Genomic DNA, 5,694 nt, shown 5'->3' on the forward strand with positions numbered 1-5,694 from the left:
AGAAAGCCGAGGAACTCATGCGTGTTGCCGTGGATCTGCTCAGAGATGCCCGCGGGCGATGAAATTCCAGTACTGCAGCAAGATGACCCATGCATGCAAGGCGCCGCCGTAGCGCTCAGTGCTGCCATCAGCTGATGACAAATCAATACTGCAGCCAAGCGAATAACGCATGCGCAGTGCCCCCCCCCCGTGCTAACTGTTCTCCGGTAACGGGAGAACAGACGAAAGGACTGCAGAGAGCGGCACCACGCATGCGCCCCGTGTTTTCCGTGCTCACTACTGCCACCAATCGTCGACAACAGTGCTGCACGTGGGGGATTGCGTGTGCGCCCTGGTGTCACCACGCTCACTGATGCCCTTGGGTGTCCAAAAACCACCACCGCACCACAGCGATTCCGAGCTGCTCACTGCTGCTCTCGGGTGCCGAAAAAGCAGCACTGCAGCCGAAACCGGGAGCCGCACGCGCATAGGCATTTCCGTGCTCACTGCTGCCCCCCAGCAGCGAAAGGTCAGTACTGCACACGGACACGGGCTGCGCAGGCGCACTGCGCTCCGCCGCGCTCCCTGCTGCCCTCGCGTGTCCACAAGCCAGTACTGCCGCCGCGAGCGGCCTCCCCCGCGGGCGGAGAACGCGGCCGGCAGCCGCCGCACGCGCGCGCAGCGCCGCTCGGCGTGTTCGCCGCGCCTCTCCGCTGTTTCGGTCACGGGTAAGCGCACGGGCCCTGCTCCTCGCCCCTTCCCGGCGCGCACGGGCCGGTAGCGCAGGGAGCTTTTCCTTGTCGCGGGGACGGGCAGTGCCGTCTGGGAGATGCTCCGCGGGACTCTCGCTCCGCGGCAGCCCCACAGCCTGCTCGCTGATGGCCGCCGGGCTCTCGGGCACGGGCAGAGCAGCCCCGGGGCGAGCCCCGCGGGGCCGCAGCGGACTGCGCTTCGCACGAGGGAGCCGCCTGGGGCGGAGGCGGCGGTGCGGGGCTCGGGGCGGCGGGGGCTGGGGCCCGGCTCGGCCCCGCCGGGAGCGCCCCGCGGGGTCTGCGCGGCGCCGCGTGTGCTGCAGCGCGGGTCCGACTTTGCCTTTGCCGTGTGTCGCCTTTAGGGCCCCGGCTCCAGTCCAGCGCGGGCCGGAGTGTGCGCTCGCCCCTGCGGACGGAGCCTGGAGGAGCGGAGCTGCGGCGAGCCCCGGAGCGGGGTTGCGGCACGTCGTTGGCGGGAGGTCGGCTCCTGTTGCGGCAGGCGTGGCCCGGAGCGCCGGTGAGTCCCGGGAAGGTGGAACCCTCTGGAGCAAACCGGCTGAAGGAGGGCTTGGGTCAGGTGTGATTAGCGCAGCCCTAAGTTATTCCCTTGAGAAGTGTGGGCAGGCGAGCAGGCGGATGGATAGAAGAAAGATGCTCCCAGACACCCTGAGGGGTCCCCTGGTGCCAGGCACAGCTGGAGAATGTTGATGGGTGCAGGCACAGATAGCAAACAGATGTTTCTCTCTTCCGAGCTACCTCTCAGAACCATCCATATGCCTGTGTGAGATGTGGCTGGTCTGGGGTAACTCTGCTGTGCACAGTGCTTAAGGAGAACATTCACCTAAAATGGCAGGCTAGTAGGAATAGCCTAATAAAATACAAGGCTCAGGAAGAGCCTAAGAGAACACTGATGGGCTCTGGGAAGCCCCTGGGGTGCTACAGAAAACAGCCTGGCTTTCAGGTACCTCCCGGGGCAGGAGAAACATCTGACTAGCCTGTGGGTAAATGGGTCTTATTAATTACCACCTTCCCTTACCTAAGTGTTGTGAAAGCTGAAGGGAGTAGAGAGGATACGTAGCGAGTTACAGACTTGACGCAAAGTTTAAACAAACAACAGTCCAACAGTCCCCTCTTAAAGTGGAACCAATTTAGTCCTAAGTAATAGCTTTGAGCAGTAGCTTTGAGTAATGAGAGGAGAGGCAGTTATGTCAATCACTCTGAAAGCCTTGGGGCAGTCGTGTCTAGAACCTGATACCCTCCTGGCCTCATCAGTCTTTTTGGTTTGTTTGGCAGGGCAGCCCCTCCAAAGGGGACATCTTGAAGACAAGCAGCCAGACGTAGTGATCTAGGTGTTCACTTTGGTCGTCACCAGTGAGGCAGGCATCTGAGCATAAGAGGAATCTGCAAGCCACTTCAAAAAGGTAGTACTTTTGAAACAGAGACAGGCAAATTGAGTGCTATCGTTATTCCGCATAGTTAAAGACCAAGAAAATTGTCAGTTAAGCGTGCATATGCAAAGGTTTGAGAAAGGGTACTGAACTGTAACAATAATACAGAAGCAAAATTAAAAAAAGGTTTCATGGAAGATGGTGCAGGTAAGTATTAGGAGATGGGCCTGTATGTCTAATAACCTAGCCCTAACTGCTGTATGCAATGTTTCCAAACAGTTTACCCTGTAATGTATGATGCAAAGTACTGTATTAAGTCCTTTCCGTTAAGGAAGGAGAGGAGGGGGCATCAGGAGTAATGCCAGGCATACAAATAGACAGCAGGGGATCACCTAACCAGGTGGCTCAGTGGGCACTCAACAACAGGGGGTTACTGTGCCAGTGTTATGGAAAGGGGATCTTCTTGCGCCTGTCTGAATTGATTGAGGAACAGAGCATGGTTGTGCCAAAAATGCGGATGCAGAAGGCTTCTGAAAGCTTAATTCGTAGCAGCTGCTTAGTCTAACTTCCCTTTCACAGCAAGCCTGAGTGTTGTCATCACTTCCAAAGCAGGGGTAGGGGAAGCGGTATTTGAGGGTTGTGCATTCCCCGTTTACCTTGCTTGTGTGTGTGTGTGTGTGTGTTAGAGCTGCTTTTGTGCTTATAAACAACTTTGGATTCTTATGGTTTTCTGAAGAGCTTTGATTTGATTTTTTTTTCCTTTAGTTTTGCTTTGCCCTGTACTTTTGTAGGGTGATGGATTTCACTGTGCCTCCATTGATAAGTGCTGACTCACAAAGTTATAACGGCCCAGTGGAGACTCTTAGGCAATGCGGAGGAGTTCAGAGAGAGGGCCTGCCAGAAGAACATCACCCAAGAGGGGTTGCTAGCCTTGAGCTGTAGATGCTGATGCATAGGAATCGTCCTGTCAGACACTAAGACGTTTTCTTTGGCTGCAGAAATTTTAGCTTGGCTTTATACCCTATAGTGGTAGTATTTATAAACTGTGTTAATCCTAGGCATTCAGAACATCATGAAACGACTGTATGCTGCCATGAAGAACTATGGGCTACCGCCATCAGACCTTTGTAAGTTATCACATGTCAGGAGCAGCCAGGAGGATCCAAATGTCAGCGGAAAGGTTCTCCTCCTGGTCCCAACAAGGAGCCTTCGGCTGTAGGAAGGTTGGCCGCGTTCTTACCAGACTTGTGAGTAATAAACCACAATTCACGGACCAGCAAAGGAAGGGGGGAACAGCGACGGGTAGCCCAGTCATTGTGGCATTGCTGTTGCTAGCAGGACCACCAGGTCTGTGTGAAGCCTCAGCTGCCTCTTTGGAGCTTTATTCTGGTTTGTTTACCTGGAGGAAGCAGTGAGGCCTAAAATAAGATTTTTTGTGGCTAGATGAGTAAGCTGTGACCTCACGTGTCTTTGCCTTGCTTTGCTGCTTTGTGTCGTAACAGCAACTTGGGAATCCAGGATAAAAACTGTTACAGTGCTTCAGGGAGGGGAGAGATCTGCATTTGCCCAGGTTAGGGAACTATCATTAAAGCTCTGGGAGGGAAAAATCTCTAAACTGAGGGTCTCCCAGGGACCTTGGTGGTTTGATTCACATAGAGGGTCAGTGTCAGGGTCTAGCAGTCTCTGACGAGCTTCTCTTAGATATTCCATGCATATGGAGAGCACAATGTTTGATATAAAGATTTCATTTAAAGGTATTTGATGTTACTTTTTTTTTTTAAGAGGAGTGATAAAGTAATAAACTGAAATCACAATACGAGTGTAATTGGTATTACCAGTCTCTACAACGTGCTCATCGTCACGATGAGTTGTTCAGGCTTCATAATCTGTATTGGGCTGAGCCATGTATGCACTTCTCTCATGCTGGTGTGGCTAATCTCAGAGAGACATTCACATTCTTTGTTGAATTTGGATAGAAACGTTTTCACCAATATATGGTTACTTATCTAAAGCAAAGGTTATCCTCTGACCCCCTTTGTGCTAAGATCAAGTCAATTCTCCGTGCCACATTTGGGATTACCAATTTGCATCTTATACCATTCCTGAGCATCAGGGCATCTTGCCTGTGTTCATCTCCTCTGAGCCTTCTTTCATTTAAAGGGGTTATTGGTCGGTTACAGTCAGCCCTAGTTGTGGACTAGGGAGTAGTTCTAGGAGGGCTGTGCAGTTGCCTGGCCTCTCGGTAACTGTTCTGGCCTCTTAACAGGTGCTGAAGCATCGTCTGGCAGTTGAAAGAGCATTGTCACAGCTGGGAGCTCTCTGCAGAGATCTGTGGCTGGCTGCAGAAGATGAGCCCTGACTTGCAGCGTGGACACAGTTAAGTCCTGGGGCTGCGCTGTATGTGAGCAAGGCTAGGAAGTTGCAGGTGGTTTGGCCTGTGGTGGTTACAGTTGTCACTGGCTGTGGATGGTTGCCCATGGAGCTGAGATAAGCAAAAATATTAATGGTCTGTAACAGAGAAGAATTATTGCTTGTGGCGTTTAGGTATGTTTGGTGTTAGCACAGCTTAGTGCAGTCCAGTGGCATGATTCTTGCACATGCTCACATTTGAACGGTGGCTAAAAGCTAGCCTATAAACAGCAACAGTAACAGGATTCTGGTGCACACCTTCCTGTTCTGTTGCCCTTCTAAATGAAGGGGAAACATCTTTCCTTGCTTAAAGCTAAGGGTTTGGACTTTTTCACTTGAGGTTTATTTATTTTGTTGTTGAGGGTCTCTTACGCAGGGGTTATGGTTTCTTAATTAATGAAAAGTCCATAGATAATAAACTGTAAGCCCTGAAGCCTAGGCAACCTAAGGCTGCAAACCCTCGTTCGAGGTTTCTCATCTTCCCCTGTACCCAGTGTTCAATTCTGTGCACTGACCCAAGGTCTGGGTTTCGTGTGGTCCAGGCCCATCCATTGGGACTGGTGATGTGACAGGCGAGCTGAGAGTTGTGGAAGTGTCCTGCAGGGCTCTGATCGGGGGCAGGGCAAAAGCACAGACAGGTGAGATCAGGTGTAGTCTTCTAAATTCCCAGAGTTGAATCCTATCCCTGGAGGAAAAAGCAGAAAAGGAAAAAGCAGAAGGGGTAGGCCGTCAGCTACGCAGACACCTGCCACATCAAGGGCAGCAGCAGGAGCTGACCCTTCCCTGACGGACGGACGGATGCTGGTGATGACTCTTCAGGTGTCACAGGGTAAGGGGAAGCATGCTGGCACCCAGCTCCGTGGCAGACTCACTTCCAGGTCATGTTTCTGCACAGTAAAACAATAAATAGTTGTTTTATTCTTTGCACTCGTGTCTCTGGTTCCGGATGTGCCTTTTCCTGAAGATGATGCCCAGGGAAGGAGGCTACACGTTGCGCCTGGGGCCAGTAGCTAGTGCCCAAGTCCCTTGTACTTTGGAGTGCTGGTGTGGTTCCCAGGGAACTCAGTGCTGTTCACAGGACTATGGGGAATTTCCCTTGCACTGCATGGACCCTTGGGGCTCTTGGGTGTGATTCCCATCATCCTGGGGGAAGCCAGGGCCCCTTC

General features: G+C 52.5%; 1 long non-coding RNA gene across 2 annotated transcripts; it reads left to right on the forward strand.

Moving 5' to 3' along the window:
* The first annotated feature begins 624 nt into the window (after positions 1-624).
* On the forward strand, positions 625-5,455 carry LOC134147916 (uncharacterized). 2 transcript variants are annotated; one of them, XR_009960106.1, is made up of 5 exons: positions 625-707; positions 1,094-1,248; positions 2,025-2,152; positions 3,178-4,495; positions 5,199-5,455. It is a non-coding gene; the product is annotated as an uncharacterized LOC134147916 (long non-coding RNA). The 2 variants fall into 2 exon arrangements; XR_009960105.1 differs by having other exon boundaries at positions 3,178-5,455.
* The last annotated feature ends 239 nt before the right edge of the window (positions 5,456-5,694 follow it).

Source organism: Rhea pennata, chromosome 16 (genome assembly GCF_028389875.1).
Source record: "Rhea pennata isolate bPtePen1 chromosome 16, bPtePen1.pri, whole genome shotgun sequence".
NCBI classification, from domain to species: Eukaryota; Metazoa; Chordata; class Aves; order Rheiformes; family Rheidae; genus Rhea; species Rhea pennata.